The sequence below is a fragment of the Ambystoma mexicanum genome, chromosome 4q (assembly GCF_040938575.1).
Source record: "Ambystoma mexicanum isolate Mex_15411 chromosome 4q, UKY_AmexF1_1, whole genome shotgun sequence".
NCBI lineage: Eukaryota > Metazoa > Chordata > Amphibia > Caudata > Ambystomatidae > Ambystoma > Ambystoma mexicanum.
This window is the reverse complement of record NC_090928.1, coordinates 959,444,237-959,462,268: the sequence shown is the minus strand read 5'-3', so window position 1 is coordinate 959,462,268 and position 18,032 is coordinate 959,444,237.

Below are 18,032 nucleotides of genomic sequence, written 5' to 3'. Positions count from 1 at the left end.
ATAATAGATGTGTTTTCTAAAGGACACCCAACTTCAAAAATAGCAAACCTGTCACCCACCACATATTCTCCTATACAACTGCAATCCTCTTTACTTACTGAGTACAAGACTGCAGCATCTTGTGCTCACCTCATCAGTAGCCCCCACATTGTCTCACGCTACATACAGAGAGTCATGCAACTACATTTTGAAGAGTAGGTCCAATAAATACTTTGGCACTTTCCTGATATTAAAGCTTCACATCAGAGTAAAATAAAATATACTTTGATATGTTCCTCATGATAAAGCTATGCACAGAGTCATGTAAAGCAATCATACAAACAGAGGACCTCCATGCCCCCCACACCCTTAAAGCCTGGGACCTACCAAATGCCTCCTTCTATCATTGTCGTTCTCCCATTACAAGGAGTATGGAATTGGCCATCTAAACATGCATACAAAAGTCCATCACTGTCCAGTTGACAAGTCAAACAGGTCAATAGTTTCACACAGACTGCCTTTTACTTAATGAAGGCCACCTACCATCTGCTCCTCCTCAGAGGTATTCTTCCTTTTCTCACTTTCCCCCAGAAGCTCACTGTCCTCAGAGCCCTAGTTCTCTATAGGCTGAACTACTGCAACAGCCTCTTTCTCAAACTGCCCTCCTCTACTCTACGCATCCTGCAACTAATCCAGTACAAGACTGCAAGACTTATCCTTGGCCTCCAGCCCAGGGACTGTACCTCTCCAGCCCTGAAATCTCTCCACTTGCTCCCGGTGGCTGCAAGGATCAAGTTCAAGACCCTCTGCATCGTTCACAAGGCTTTCTGGGGCTGGGGCCCGCACTACATCCAACTCTCTCTTCCAAAATACCTTGCTTCTCTAGCCCTTTGCTCAGCTACCTCCAACTCCCTGAGGGTCGGACTCTTCTCCAGGCAGAGTGTGGGGGTTAGATCTCTCTCCTCTGCAGGTGCCTCCCACTGGAATAGCCTCCCTGCCCCTTTCAAACCTGAGCCGGAACTCCTGAAGTTACAAAAGCAGCACAAGACCTTCATTTACTCCTCTGCTTTCTCTCTCTCCTTCCCCTGCTGACCTTCTTGTCTGCTGCAACGACTGGTTGCTAGGTACCCACAGAGTCTCACTGGGTACCATGCTCCTCCATGATCAGTCCCCCCTTCACTGCCTCCGGGCCTACCTTGCACGTAAGGCTGTCACTGTAACTTCTACTATCCCCTGCCTCCCTGCAGTTACCCATAGCGCAGCTGCCATATCTGCACTTCCTCAGAGCAATGCTGCCATGATTGTATTTCCCTCTCTCTCTCTTCCTCCTGCACTTTGCGCTGTTGCGCTTGCACAATCTGAATGACACAAGGCTTAGTAAGATCATTTGTCCTGTCCTCCCTCTGTCTTCCCTCCGTGGTCTTGTTGCGCCTAGAAACACTTCTGGACAAGCACATTATAAATGATATATCATATATCATATAATTGATGAGCACATGCTCAATAATGCATTATTAAAATTCCCTTTTCACAATAAAATGGACTGCATATTTCATATGATCACATTAATCTGACATCTGTAATTTTGCAAAATGAAAGCACAGCAGCATTCTCCACTCCCTCTGCCTATAGACGAAAGATAGAGCGTGCAGCAGTTGGACATGCAGCAGTTGTACATGTGTAAAATGCAATACACAGGTGAGACACTGCGTATGTAGTTTCCTTCAAATACATGGGCACACTCTACACCATCTCACTATAGACAGAATAAGGAAGCAGAGCTCTTTAACTGCCATGGGTTTTCCCCCCAGTGCCAAGTCCTTTTTGGTGATTTCAGTATTTCACCATGCAAAGCCTTCTAACATTTTCTCCTTCATTAACCCCTTAAGTGCCAAGGACGAGATACCTCGTCCTTGGCACTTAAAGGGTAGGGTTCCTGCTAGCTAAGATTCTTGCACATCACCCAGCTATATTGCATTACAAATGAATGCATAACAAAAATAACTTCCACTTTACTAACATTATTTTTATAACATTCTAATGAAACGTTGAAAAAATTGCAACAGAAAGAAAAAAATCATGTAAATAACAGAACATTACAAAATATTGCTGAAATAAAAGACATGCTAGGAAACCTCATGAACACAACTGAAAACATGAACAAAGATATTGACAAGACGACATTGACACCCTTACAAAAAATAAAGGACGAGCTACTGAAAAGAAAACAGCAATGTCAGTTGTTCACTGTTTGTGGTGCTAGATATATTTTTTTATTGAATACCCTGTGATTTTGTTTCTATGATGTTGTTGATGTTTTTGATTATATTTCTTTTGCATTGCTCCTATTTACAGACACAAATCGTTCATTGCAATGAAATATGAAATACTGATTGATCTCAGACGAAATATTGTTGGAATTAAATACATTTTCTATAAAATGGCATATTTGTGATATCAATGTTAGTGTTTAAGAAAAGTTATAACACATGATGAATAATAGAACACATATATCCCATCTGCAATCCACTTTCTTTTCATTTGTTTGTTGGTTCGGTATGTTTTTTAAGGAATGCCAGATTTTATTGCCAACCTTGAGTCTGCTTTGAGTCGCATACCCAACGTGGTGACTGGAAAATGTTGTTAAATGTTCTTATTTATAAGTCTATACCCCTCTTTTCTGATTTCTGGTGACCTTCCGATCAAAATATATTCTGCACCTTATCCATTGGCCATGACTATCTAAGATTACTTATCCTTAGCTGGAAGCTCGCCTTACAAATCCTGCTAAGATCTTATCTCCTGCCAAGTGCAGCAGGTTTTGTCTTAATAAGAACAATGAAAACGGTCACAACTGAAGCCTTCATTGACACCTTCTGACTAATTACCTTGGACTTCGGTCTACTGCCTCTCGAGCCCATTCCCAAAAACTCACAAGTAACTGCCAACATTTTGACTCCTATTTGCATTCACATGTCACACTCAAAATACAATATTGATGCATACACTCTGCCCTGTATATGTGCCCTATGCAAAACACAGTCACACAATGCAAATCAACAGTAAAACTGCAAAAAGCATTGGTTACAAATACATTGGGCCTCATTACGACCCAGGCGGTAAGTTACCGCCTGGGCCGTGACTTTACCACCATGGCGTAAACTATGTTTACGCCATGGTGGTTGGCGGATTTACCGCCCCATTCCAACCTTGGCGGGGCGGTAAATCCCCATTTTCCCATTTACCCTTCCCCATTCCCATTTTGCCCCATAGGGCATAATGGGAGTGGGGAAGGCGTTAATTACATCACCGTAAATTACGGTGGCGTAATTAACTCCATGGTCCCATAGCGCCATGGATTTTAACACCTGCTAAAAGAAGGTGTTAAAATCTCCATGGCGCTAAGGGACCTCGTACTCAGGCGGTAAGGGTCGGCGCTGTTTACGCCGCCGTAAACCCCTTACCGCCTGAGTCGTAATGAGGCCCCTTGTATGTACAAATCACAGTAAAAAGCCATTCCTCAAATGAAGTGTGCATAATACCTGTTCATGTACAACAAACCAAGGGGCAGGACAAGCCTCATCCCCAATATGGCCCTTTCGTATGATTTTTGAGTGCACTCCTAGTACCGGGCCAAGATTGCTCTGTGAATACCATGTGTGCACACCTTGGTGCTCATTCTAAGTTGGCTGGTGCAGTAATAACATGTCAGTATTAACGTATACTGGCACGTTACTGCACCATCCAACTATATGTTTGCTGGTGTGGAAATTGATTTACCTATAGCCAAGGACTGGAGGTAAGTCAGGCGCCTTACCGGCAAAAATAGCCTATATTACAAGCACAAGTGTTACTGATGCTGGTAATACAGGCAAATCTCTCCACTGGTTCCCGGTGGCTGAAACGATCAAGTTCAAGACCCTCTGCATCGTCCACAAGGCTTTCTGGGGCCTGGGAGCATGCTATCTCGAACTTTCCCACCCTAAATAACCTCCTGCTAGAGCCCTCCACTCCTCTAACTCTCTGATAGTCAACAGCTTGGCCAAGCAGAGAGTGGGGGCAGATCTGTCTCCTCGGCTGGTGCCTCCCTTTGGAACACCCCCCCCAGGGCTGGACTGGGAACTAAAAGAGGCCCTGGAAATAAAGTTCAAAGTTCAAAGTGGCCCTGTATGACACCTTTTCAGCAAGCCCAATGCTTTTCCTATGAGAAAATTTGGAAATACCACAGAAAAGAGGCCCAGGGTGCAGAGGCCCACCGCGAAATCTCCCTGCCCCTCTCAGACTTGAGTTGGACTTCCTTAAGTTCCGGGAACTGCTCAAAACTCTGCTTTTCTCTACCTCTTTCCCTTCCCTGCTAATTCACCCCACTGCCGCTGAGACCGGTGGTCTGGTCCTCATGAACCTCACAGGATACCAGGCCCTTCTACCCAGTTGATACCAGCACCTACCCCCACTGCACTGCCCTTGCGGGCCCCTGCTTGGTGCCTCTTCATCCCACCCTTGGGAATCGCTCGCACAATCACTTAGTCTGAGGCCTCCTCCTTGGCTCCCCTTGGCACTTCCCTCCCAGGACCCCGCCAGCACTTTCTTTGCACCACCCACCCATCCCTATCTTCTGCGCTTCTCTTCACTGCACTTGCACGTTTGAGTACCACAAGGTCTAGTAGAACCACGACTGTATATTTAATGTTTTGACAAAGTTTTTTCTCTCCCCTGTTCCTTTGCCATTTAGCCTTGTGGTGCTTTGAAACACAATTATGTTGTATAAGCACCTAACAAACGCTCAATTAAATAAAATAAAATAAAATAAAATAACATAAAAAGCAACACCTATCCACCTTGCCTCTCTTCCTCTGAGGCTCAACTTCTCTACTCTTCCTTACCTGATGAACTGAACATTGCTCCCTGGAATTCTCAGTCTGTATGCAATAAAACATCAATTATCACTGACTACTTTCACTCCAACTCTCCTCCCCTATACCTTCTTGCTATCACTGAAACCTGGATTTCTCCATCTGATACTGCCACTCTGGTGGCCCTACACGATTCCAAACTATCCTTCATTCACTCTCCATGACTGACTGCCAGAGATGGAGACTTCAGGCACCTATCATCTTCCCTCCTCATTGCCTCACAAATCTCCAGTACCATGTCCTCTCTTGCCTCTTTTGAATACACCATCTCTCTTCTTAAATACCTTCCCTCTCGAGCTCTTTGCTCATCTGCCTTCAACTCCCTTAGGGTCAGTCGCTTCTCCAAGCAACGAGTTGGTGGCAGATCACTCTCTTCGGCAGGGGCCTCTCTCTGGAATAGCCTTTCTGCCTCCTGAAACTCGAGGAGAACCATCTCCGGTTCCGGAAACACCTCAAAACCTTCCTCTTTGCTTCTGCTTTCTTTCCTCCCCTCCCTTGCTGAAATCCTGACTGAAATTGCACTGGTTACCTGGCCACACTTTCTGATCTCTGGCCCAGGCCCCATCAATTACCCACCTGCACTGCCTCTCTGGCAACCCCTGCACTTGGGGACCGTTTTTTCAGTATCCCTCCAGTCCCCCTACCAGCACTTATGTCTGCACTTCCTTGCACTTGCCACTAGCTGGCTGTTTTATGTGTCTTATTTATTCCACTTCCCATGTACTGCACTTTCCCCTCTCCCTTCCCCCTGCACACTTTCCTTCGCCCCCTTCCCATGCACCTATGCGATCTGAATGACACCTGGCCTAGTAGGATCGTTGTCTGTCCTCAATTTTGTTCCCCCCCCTTGCCTCGTCGTGCCTCCAAACACTTGTGTATAGGTGTGTTATAAATGCCATATCATGTCATATCATACTATTGCTCTGTCTCACTTGGTTCACATCATCTCCATCTATCGCCCTCCTTGTCCAAATGGACCATTCTTTGATGGTCTTTGTCAACTCCTTGATTTTTTCTGCACTTAATATCACCTCATTCTCTTCTGTGACTTTAACATACCCTCTCCAACCACTTCTCAGAAATCTGAACTTCAGTCTTTTCTTAGTGACCAAGCTCTCCATTCTGTCTATAACCTACCAACCCACACAGGGGGTAACTCTTTGGATCTCTTATTCATCTCCACCTCTCTCTCAGTCACTAAGGCTACTGCCACACCATCCATATCTGATCACACAATTGTTTCCACCACCATCTCTTTTCCATCCTCTGGCCTTCCCTCACCACTTGCTTTACCTATTACTATAAGAACTACCTATTACTAAACGGACATTTTCACCTTCTGCCATTCCCCCTTTCTCTCTGATCTACAATACTTAGCGCTCCTCCTTCACAACCAATGCCTCTTGCACAAGCACTGCATTCTCCAGCTTTCAATCCCCACTATATGACTCATTCTTCTCTCATTTCTCACTACTTACTTTCACCCCTGTGTCTCATCATCCTCAACCATGGGTCACCCCATTTATACGCTTTCTCTGCACAGACATGCATCGGCTGCTGCGCAAATGGTGGCGTACCCAGTCACACGAGGACATGCAACTCTACCTCGTTGTTCTGAACTCTCCCAAGACAACTCTTGATAGAGCAAAAGGGAAATTCTACTAGACCCACATTAACCTTCACTCCAAACATCCTTTCCGGCTATATGGCACCCTAAACTCACTATCCTAAGTCTATGACTATCAACTCCACTCTCTCAGCTCATGACCTAGCTGAATACTTTGCAACCACAATTCCAACATTAGAGACTCTCTTCTGACCTTCCTCACACTACCTCCTCCTACATTTTACAAACCACCTACTCTACCATCACCCTCTGCCTCTATCTCTGACTTTAGTCACAGTAATACTGATGAAGTCATATCTCTACTGATAAAGACTAACCCCTCTTATGCCCTAGCAGACCCTCTTGCTCCTCAGCTACTCAAGCCTATCCCCCTTTTAGTGGTCTCTCACCTTGATGAACTCCTCAACCTGTCCTTCAGCTCTGCTTGCTTTCCCTCTGTTCTCAAAACAGCCACAAACATCCCTCTCCTAAAAAAGCAAAGGGCTGACCCGAATCTACTGTCTAATGGATGCCCCCTGTCTCTCCTCCGGCACTACTTTTAAGTGATCAAAAGGGTTGTGTTGAACAGTCTTATCAATTTCTTAGACATTCACATCCTTTGGGACCCCCTACAAGCAGGTTTCTGCTCCTGTCACCCACAGAAACTGTTCTCATGAATGTCTCCAACTTCATCTGCTAAGCACGCCAACCTTTCCTATATCCTAATTCTCCTTGACCTATCACTGCCATTGGCACTGTTGATCGCTCTGATCTCATTAATACTCTCTTTCATTTTTGGCATTCGTGATTCAAACCAGTGCCTGGAAAGAATCCTACTTTGCACCTCATCAATTCTCTGTCTGCTGGAGCAACAACACCTCTTAACTCACCGCTCAACTCACTCCTCTAACGAGTGCTCCAGATAGTATTTTGTAGTGAGATTATTTTACTCCCGATTTTTAGAATTAGAGAGTAAACATTTCAAGAGAGTAAAAATGATTTTCAACTATCCAATTTGTGCGTAAAATTAAAATATTGTATGAAAACATAAGTGACAAAACAGCTGTATTTCAAAGTGGTTCTAAATAATTTATTGCACCTGTGGAAACATTTTCCCCACACAAGAACCTTGTAGATGCATACCACCCAGCTTCATCTTCATAATACTTGGGCACAAACTCTGTTAAGAGTTACTATAGGTGCCAGCTAGTTGCATCGGGTGATTCATTAATCAAGTCCCCCACTCTACCAGCATCACTTCTCTGCCTCTTGGGCCTACTGTTGCTGCCTGCACTACCTGGTTGACAGCCACTCCATATTTTTGCTCCATCTCTCCTTCCCTGCTACTTTGTTTCCCCTGTCTCTCACTTTCTGATTCGCTGCCTCTCTCCTTTAAGTGTTTTGATACCACATTTTCCAGTCTGTTTCTCTGTCACTCTGCCTCTCCCATCTCAGCATTCTATTGTTGCTTTTTCCCTCCTATATCTCACTGTATCCTTTGATATAACTCCTCTTCCTCTCTCATGTCATTATTCTGGCTATATCTGTTTTTTTTTCATTTTCTCAGTTCTTGTTGCTACTCCTTTTAATTATCTTTATTGCATTGTCTCTTATGTTATTGGCCTGCTCTTCTCTAGTCTTGCTTTTCTATTTCCATCTCCCCCACCTGCTGTTGATCTGTTTTATTTCACTGTCTCCAAATGTCTCTTTTGTTCTCTTCTATCTCTCACTCCTATTGTGTGTTTGTCCTATTATTAACTCTGTTTCCCTTCTGACTTTCCTTGTTATCCTATCATGTAGCTCATTGCTCTCTCTTCCTGTTGCTCTAATTCCCGCTTTGGATTGTCTAGTATGTTCTCTGTCCCTTCACCCCCGTCCCCACCACACCTTTGTTCTTTTGTATTGTTTAGGTTCAGAGTTGCTCTTCCTCTCCTGTTTTTCTGTTTGTCTTTTAACATAGCACCAAAAAATATCCAAAAAGCTGAAAAAGCATTTTCTATTTAAAAATCGAGTGCAGCTTTACCATTGGGTGCTCCTTTTTAGATGTGTGCAAACCTTCGTTTGGACATTAGGCTGGGAATTATAGAGTTAGAGGTGTGTCTGACCAGATGCAGCACTTGCATGAATGCAGACGCTTCACCAAAACTGTATGCCATTACAAGTAAAAGAGCCCATATGAGATGTGTGTTCTGAGCCATTACAGGTATAGCTTCCTCGATGAGGTCTGTATTCTGAGCCATTACAAGCATAGCAGCCCTGAAGAGTTGTGTGTTCTGAGCCATCAGGTATAGAAGCTTGATGAGGTGTGTGCCCTGAGCTGTTACAAGTATAGCAACCCAGATGAGATGTGCCTGTTCTAAGCCCATACACATATAGCAGGTTATGCATGTTCTACTTCTGAGCCATCACAGTTATAGCAGCCCTGATGAGGTGTGTGTTTTGAGCCATTACACATATAGACACATATAGCAGCCCTTATGGGATGTGCTACTTCTGAGCCATTACAAGAATAGCAGCCCATTTGAGATGTGTCTGTTCTGAGCCATCATAGGTATAGCAGCCCCATTGAGGTGTGTGCTCTGAGCCATTACAAGAACAGCGGCCCTGAAGAGTTGTGTTCTGAGCAATAACAGGTATACCAGCCCTGAAGATTTGTGTGTTCTGAGGCATTATAAGTATAGCAGCCCTGAAGAGCTGTGTGTTCTGAGCCATCCGGGGTATTGCAGCCCTGATGAGGTGTGTGTTCTGAGCCATTACAAGCATAGCAGTCCTGAAGAGTTGTGTTCTGAGCAATCAAAGCTATAGTAACCCTGATGAGTTTTATGTTCTGATCCATTACAAGTAGAGCATCCCAGATGAAATGCATGTGTTCTGAATCACTGAACATTTAGTAGTCCTTTGATAAGTTGAAGGTTAAGTCAACTGTGTTACAATTGAATGTTACCTTCATCTTAAATGCACATCTCTGATGTAGACTCATTAACTCAACTATTAAAAGGATTTGAACTAACAGGTTACACAATAAGTTCTGCAGCAGGGTTATTGACCCACTGAGCTGCTTTCCCAACAGGCTTTTGACACTGAAAGGCGTATAGGGTTATGGCACTGGGAGTTCGATTTGAGGCTTGCCTGGCTTAAATGGCTTTGGCAAAAGCTCTAAACCTGTTTGGACTATCCTACATTAGTCAGGAGATTCATAATAGTGCTAGATTTTTGGCAGTGGGACTCGGTAATGGGACATTGGAGAGGCAGATGTTTTGAAAAGCGCAAGATCGAGCATAAGGGATTGAAGTATATGACCGCAATGCCATCTTCTCACACTGTCAGAGGTTGGTGGGAAGAGCTCAGACACTGTTCTTGCTCTGTACTTTAGCTCGCTTCAGAAAATGCCAACACATATTTGTGTTTTCTTAACAGCCTCTCTGTTAAGAAATTCAGGTACTGTCCCAAAACATAGCAGTCCTGTTAAGAAATGTGGGCATGATGCAATCAGACCAGCTGTGAATATTTGGCATTGTGCCATGACATGCATACAGTATAGCAGCTCTGTTGATAAATTAGGCTACTTTGCTTGATTATATAGCAGTCCTGTTGAGAGGTACAGGTACAATCTGTGCCACTGAAAATATATAGAGCACTGCTTCTACCTGTATCCATTATACCTGCTTGTGGTGGGTGGTCAGAAAGGGAGTTAAAGTTCAGACCACTTGCCTAGCTATGCAAAGGGTGTGCTTCTATGATGAAAAGAAAAACAAGTATGAAATGCCCATGCTGTTGCAACTGTGCTGCCTCTATTAAAGCCAATTAAACAGAAATGGAGCCCTTGCTTTAGACAATTTTCATTTTACACAATACTACTTGTTTCCTAAAGCAAAGTGAAAAGCATGTTCATGATTCAAGATGCTTTAATAACACTGTAACCTACAAAGTACAGGCAGTTGAAAAAAGTGAAAAAAACGCAAATTCGCTTTTACATTACTCAGAAAGTATTATCTTGATAGAATAATTACCAGAGGAGAGTGTTTAAAAAAATTAAACAGACCAGGACTCATCCCAGTTGCTCTTTCAAGGAACTGTGTCGATACTAAAGAGTGGATTTGCAAGCTGCTGCTTGCCAGGCTGTCACCATTGAGCTCCATGATTTATGGGGGTGCTGCCATAAACGGCCTTCTTTTCTGTGCGTAAAAAGGCTGTAAAAACACACCTTATCTGGAGGACTGCCTCTAACTGTTGGTTTTCCACACGGCTTTTGCTCCTCTTTACTCTCTACACCTTTGCTCTTGGGGCACTAATCTCCTCCTTTGGGTTCTCCTACCAAATCCTCATAGATGACACCCTCCTCCCAACTCTCCCGTGATCTCTCTATCAGGTTTTCCAACTGTCTCTCTGCCATTAAATATTGGATGGCTTAGCACGCTCTGATGTTAAACTCTACCAAAACAGAAGTGCTCTTCTTCCCTGCCAAAGGCTCTCTCTCTCTTCTCTTCCTCTGACTATCCAGTTCTCACCTGACATTCTCCCCTACTCTTCTACAGCTAGAAACCTTGGTACCATCTGTTACCCTACCCACACCTTCTCTAGTTTCATCTCCAAAACTGGAACAGCAGCTTGCCTCAACCTCCTAAATATTAGGAAAATCAGGCACCTCATTCCTTTGAACACCGCCAAGCATCTATTATCAACTTTTGTTTTCTCTGAACTGGATTACTGTGCCAGCATCCTCTTTGGTCTCACCAACTATGCTTTCTTTCCTCATTAACTTCACTATGAGGACTCTCTTTGAAAACACTCACTTCACACCCATATCCTTGTACCATCAACAGGCTGGAAGGCTGACAATGCAAAACAGGTCCAGATTTAAATGTCTTCTTCTGGCTCACAAATCTATCCACAGTAAGGCACCACTGTATCTATTCTCCTCTATCCAATACTACAACCCTTCTCGCAATCTCTGCTCTGCCTCCTTGACTAACCTTGTGGCTCCAAACCCTCCTTGTGCTATCTCTCGCTTTGACTCTTTCTTTTTTCTTGCTCCACTTGCATGTAATTCTCGTCACTCGGACACCCGAGAAACAGTCCACATGGTTGTTTCCAAACCAAACTAAAAGCCTATTTCCTCGCCTCTGAACCCACTTAACCTATGAAAGCAAGCGTCCCCAAAAGGTAGTACCCTCCCCACAATGAGAGGCAATAAGGACACACCCCAGGAGGGAATGAGACCAAGACCAAGTGTGGGTGATGTAAAAGGGGTTTTTATATAATCAAAATAGGGCATGCAAAGGACTCTGCAAGCTCCGAGAGCGCTCTGTCTGATAATAGAAAAGACAGTCATATTTATTACAAAACCACATCATAAATCCTGTAAACTACATCGTCTCGGGGATTGGGTGGTGTCGACTAAGCTATAGGTTGTACACTGATGAGCTGCTCCAGGATTGGTGGACATCCGCGTGGTGCCAACGTGAGGTGGACAGGTCAGTTCGGCTCGTCAGGGTGGAGCTGCCAGGCCAGGAGCGGTCTGAGTCGATTATTGATGGCTGCACTAACACTTTGCCCTTATGGTCACACACACACAAACACTCATCCTTTAGACGATTCCAGTTGTCCTGTAAATCCTACAATATGTTACTCTAAGAAATAATAGGAGACCGGAGAAACAACATGCAATGTGAAGCTTCACCAATACATCAGTGCACTATTACCTTTGACCTGCTGACCGGGTGTCATAAGTCTGGGTGTCTGGTCTGAGGGCACAAGGTGAGCTGCTTTGTCGTTCTGTTCTGTTAGATGTGGTGAGGAATTACTTTATGATATGTTAGTACAGGGTTGAATACCTATCTCCAAGGCTCATTAACTTGGGGTGAACTGGAGTCCTACTGGATCAGCGAGGGTACACCTCTGGCCCCTTAAGGCGGTGGGGTTTAGGACCAGATTGTAAATAATTCATTTGGCCGACTATGGCGGCCTCGGACATGGGGAGGTGAATTCTTAAAGTGGGTCCAGCAGACGAAGGGGAGGTGACGCTGTGCTGCTCGTGCACCAGCAATCCCTGGCAGGCCTTGACGGGAGGAGGGGGAGATGGCCTTGTGGCTTTACGCAATTCTCTGTGCCTGGGCTGTACAATATATCATACGACGGAACAGTTAATAACGTTAAAGCATTAGGATGATTACAAATTTTGATTGTTTATACATTCGTTCGTTTCTTCATACATAGCTGTAAAAGTTAGGCAGTGACACATACATTACATAACATTAGTTGAATGCATATTAGTAATTCATGAGGCAATAGATAGATAACACGTGAGCTAGCATCAGGTTGGATCGAGTACCCAGGAGCATAGAAGCAATACGTTCATATACAATCGTGCATTTGCATTTTCGGTTATACCACCTTAAACATGTTTCACTATATTACACACAAGTACTCTTAGTAATGCTTTTTCGCCTTCCTTTGTACACTAGGAGCAATCATTAGTTAGCATTAGGTGTGGCTCTATCAAGCCCTTTCATTAAGTCTTCAAGGCACATGGTATTTTGCAATGGACTGAGGTCACTCTTGCTTCATCAACGTTGTAAGCTTCATCCCTTCCCAACACTCGTATTATAATTTACAAACAACTCTGTGAATCGGTGGGTTTTTGGTATGTAGTCAACACCTCATCTGGGGAATGTGGGCAGGGTTTCATGTAGGAAGGTTATTGACACCATATATTTTCAAATGTTAGGGGTTAGATGCCAGGTCGAGGCCTGTTCAAGCGGGATGGTTCCTGTTATTTTCCCGACTTGAACCACGAGTCAGGTCACTTCAGGGACAGTGATGTACTGCGGAAGGTAAATGATTCAGTGTTTGTTCTGATACTTGTTCATGTCTGGTTGCTCGTGAGAACGGGCCTTCAGCGGATCTGCCATGTGGTGGAGGCGCAGGGGGGAGTGCATGGCTCCCTACGTGCAGTGAGCGGGGGCCAGCTGCAGCTTTCACAGGCAAGCTGTTTCATTGGGGTTTTTGGTCATTTCTATCTAAAATGGAGTCTTCAAACTTTCAAAACGGTGTCCATGATATATTACAGCACAAGCCGATTGGCCCTGTGTGTCGATCAGCAGCCACCCTGCCACCCGAGCACAGGTGCATGGGGGGGCTGCTGATGAGCCACGAACCTCACAGAGGTGGGGCATGTCGGGGAGGGGGTTCCATAGACCTATCCTCCCATACTTTCCCCCCTTTCGTTACTTAGGTAACGAATACTGTAACTCGCCCAACCTCTGGCGCTCTTTCTCATTCGCAACAGCCTCATCCCATGCTGGTGTGCCTTTTATTGGCATCCAGGCTCTACATACCCCCCAAAGGCTCTCCCCCTCCTACCATATTCATCTGGTATGCAGGTCCTATATATACATCCACCATCTCCTTCCAAGTCCACCCATACCTCTGTATAACACTCCCGTTCCTTTATTGTGTTGTCTACTCTATCCCCATCATAGTATAATGGCACCATTCAATACTTTGGCTCTGGGTCCTCACCTGTTTGTACTTGTGCTTCTTGCATGATCTGCGCCACTCCTCTGTGTTGCCCATTGTCACCATCATCATTGCACCATTTGGCACTGCATGTGCGCAGCATCGAAGACCCAGCTGGCACACGCAAAAAATCAGGAGCAAAAATACCACGATAGGCATCAGCATTTTGAACGTCAGTCCTAGCCATTATGGTACCCAGGAAAAAAGGTTATTGAACCAGGTGCTGGCATCCGCTCCTCCTTCGTTTTTCATTCGTTCCCCCAGGTTGTGCACCACTGTGATAACATGTGATAACGCTCCATTGTCTGCATCTTCAGAAGGTACGAATGTGCAGCACTCCCGATTTTTCGGCAAACACCTCCATCCATCGCCGTTAACAGCTCTAGGACATACCTGTTCTGCATGGTCATTAACCGCAGAGCCCTTAGCTCCATCTTGATCACGTTAAATCCTTCTTCAGTGTCGTTGGCCAGCTGGATCAGCTCCCAGCGCGTGATCTGGAGCCATTTTGCGTTTGCTTGTGCCTGGATGCTCGGGATAAGGGAGGCAAAGAATGTTTCTGCAGATTTGAACAGCCGGTACTTGTCTGGAATCTGTGCCAACAGCTCTGAGGAGGCTTTGGATATGTAGTTGGATGATCTCTGCCGCCTTGATAACACATCTTGCACATTGCCTGGGGACAGGGCATGCAATCATGGTTCTTCTGTTGGCTGCGTCTTTTGTTCCCGATGGGCAACTGGCACTTCTTTTCCTCCATTAATGTGGCTCTCTGGGATTACCATCAACGCTGAATGCAATGTTGCCAAGGAGCATTTGCCCCTCCAGGATGGTGGGAGGTGCAAGTACGCCTATTTACCGCAGACCCAGTAAGTGTCCATGAGTGCTGCTGTTCCTTTCTTCATGTCTGGGATAGTGAGTGTTTGGTTGCAGTTCTTGTTTACACCCATGATGTTTTTCCCTTTGCCATGGAAACACAGATCGTATGATATTTCTTTCTGCAATTTGAACAGTTTTTCTATGGCGGTTACCCAGGTCAGTTTCGTGATGTGCTCCTTCCAAACTGGTGTGCAGGTTTTCTCGATCCACTGTAGCTTTTCTGTCATCAGTCCTCGTAATGCTTTGGCCTTGCACGATATTATTTCATCTTTCCATTTATTGTCCAAAAACAATGTCCCTTTAATCAAAGAAAAGGTTCTTTTAAACATATTACTCCTTTTGTTCTTGAGTAGCAGGTTTTCTCATTCTGCAGCATTTCAAAAGATACTTTGTGTGCCTGGAAGGTTTTCTTAATTCTGCACAGCTTGAGATGAAGGAGCCACTGGGCATCTGCAAGAGGCAGTTCTTTAGGCAACAGGACCTTTGGTGTATCTGAGGCATGGGGAATCAGGGAACAGACATAACAACTCTCGTTGGTTGTCTGTTTTGCAGTGGAGCTCATGTCTGCGTACCATTTATTTGACTGATGTGGATGTTGAGGGTCTTCTATTGTGTCTAGGCCCAGGCCATAATATTTTTTCCTCCCCGCCTCCCTCCTTCTCCTACTGCTTTTAAGGTAGCCTTTTGCTTCTCTTGCCACTTGTGACATCGTCCCCACTTTCCCCGCGCCCCCCTTCTCCCATTCATCATAAAGAGCCAAAAACCTCTCTGCCATTTCTTCATTCTCTTCCGTCCTACCTGCAGACGGTTTAGTTTCTGCGGTTGGGGTAACTTCTGGTGTGGGCATTGTGGCAGTAGTGTCGTACAACCATGATATGACAGAAGGGTTACGATCATTTAAACCATAAACATTATATTCTGAGACATTTGAGGGCGGAACTGGGTTTGTAATCGGGCTGTTGTTGGTATCATTTAGAGGCTGTGCATGGGTAGGGACTGTATCATAGCCCCATATAAGCTGGAATCCATCCCATATTAAATAGGCCCCATCCTTAACCATTCTGATTCCGTTCCCCATGCTGGTTCCATTTCTTCCCCCCTCATTCATCTCCATAGAGATGAATGACAAAAACCAGTAAGTGACAAGACCAAATATCATGGCAAAAAATAAAACAGCTCACACAAACAGGCCACATTCATACGAATATCTATGCAAGTCAAATGTATTATTCACATTTCTAACTGCCCTAATACTATTTGTTGCGGGCTGCCCGTTCGTTACCATGGTTACTCATATATGTTAAAACATAAAAGTGCATTAAGCATACTCAAACAGTCAAAATCATAATTTTATTATGGAAGGTGGGAGAAATAGAAGGAGTGAAAGAGAGAGAGATTTTTCATTCATAGTTCAATCTTATTTACATTTTCTACTTGTTATAGACATAATTTCTCATCAATAGATTTTATTGTTGTCATTCATTACCCTGTACCCATGTATAAATTTGCTTTTTTTTTAACTAATGTGACACGTCTGTTGTGCTGTGTACCTCTTCGTCTTGCTCCTCTCTTACACTGTCATAGGCTTTACGTACGTCTGTCAAATGTATCCAATATCTCAGGCCCTTTACTTTTATAGCCGTCGGTGTGCAGTACACCACCTCATATGGGCCATGAAATCTTGGGGCAGTCCACCTACGTACGAAGCTCCTCACATATATAATCTCACCTGGCATTAACTGGCCTTGTGGGTTTTCATCGACAAATTTAACTGCCTCATTCCCTCCTTCTTGTGTGAATGGTGGTGCAAGCTGTCTTGATATCATGCAGGCTGCTCTGGTGAGTTTTGTCAGATAGTCATTACATTCTTCACCTAATATTGTGGCGCTTTTGTGTGCATCTGAATGTCTGCGGAGTGGAGAGTGTGCTGTGTGCATGCGCCTTCCCGTCACAATCTCGTGCGGTGACAGATGGTGGTCCTTGCTGGGGTGATTTTTCAGCTCAAACAAGGCCAGAGGCAGACAATGCACCCAGTTCTTTTTAAGGGAGAAATACAGTTTTGACAATCTCCCCTTCAAGAGGCCGTTGATCCTCTCAACCACGCCATTGCTTTGCGGATGATAAATCGAGCATATTTTATGCTTAATTCCTAACAGAGCTGTAACTTCTTTGAAAAGTTCATTAACAAAATGCGTGCCATTATCCGAGCGAATCACGTCGCAAATTCCCCAGCGTGGGAATACTTCCCTCACTAAGAATTTTGCAGCGCATTTAGCATCTGGACGTGCACAGGGCCCTGCTTCGACCCATCTGGAAAACAGACAACCACCACTATCATGTACCGTGCGCCATTACACCGTTCTCCTATATCTGCATAATCAATATGCAGTTCTCTGAAGGGCCCTACGGGTTTGGGTATTGTTCCTCGCAGTGTCCTTGAGGTCATTCCTGAGTTGTATATTTGACATGTTGTACATCCTATTGCCAGCTTTGATATATGTTCCTGTAGCCCTGGCACAAACCAGTCCTCTTGTATCTCTGCTGCAATATGTTGCTTTGCATTGTGCGCTGGGAAGTGTAGTTGCTGGAATGCTATTTCTAAGAGTTTGATTGGCATTACCACTTTTCCTGTGTTATTCTGATGCCACAAAAGATCTGTGGCTGACTGGCTACATCCTCTCTTTTCCCATCGCCCTTTCTATTCTTCACTTGATCCTTCTTGTAACTCTAGTATTTGAGACACAGGCATAGTGTTGTAACCACTTCTTCTACTAGTTGGTGCATTAAGTACTCACCTGTCTGTTCTTTCACTAGATAAGAGGCTTCCTTGGCTGCAGCGTCTGCTGCCACGTTTTTCCAAAGAGATAACATCTGTGTTAGTAGTATGGGCCTGGCACTTCACTATGGCTACCATGGTGGGCTCTTTCAAAGCCTTAATGAGTTCTTTAAGGAGTTCTGCGTGCTGAACTGGTGACCCGTCCGCTCTGTGGAACCCTCTCTGTCACCACCTTGCTAATCCGCCGTGTACTGTAGTGGTCATATAAGCTGAATCTGTGTAGATGGTGACTGTGCACCCTTTCGCTGCATGTAACGCTTCAATAAGTGCTATGAGTTCTGCTGCTTGAGCTCAGTAATGGGCT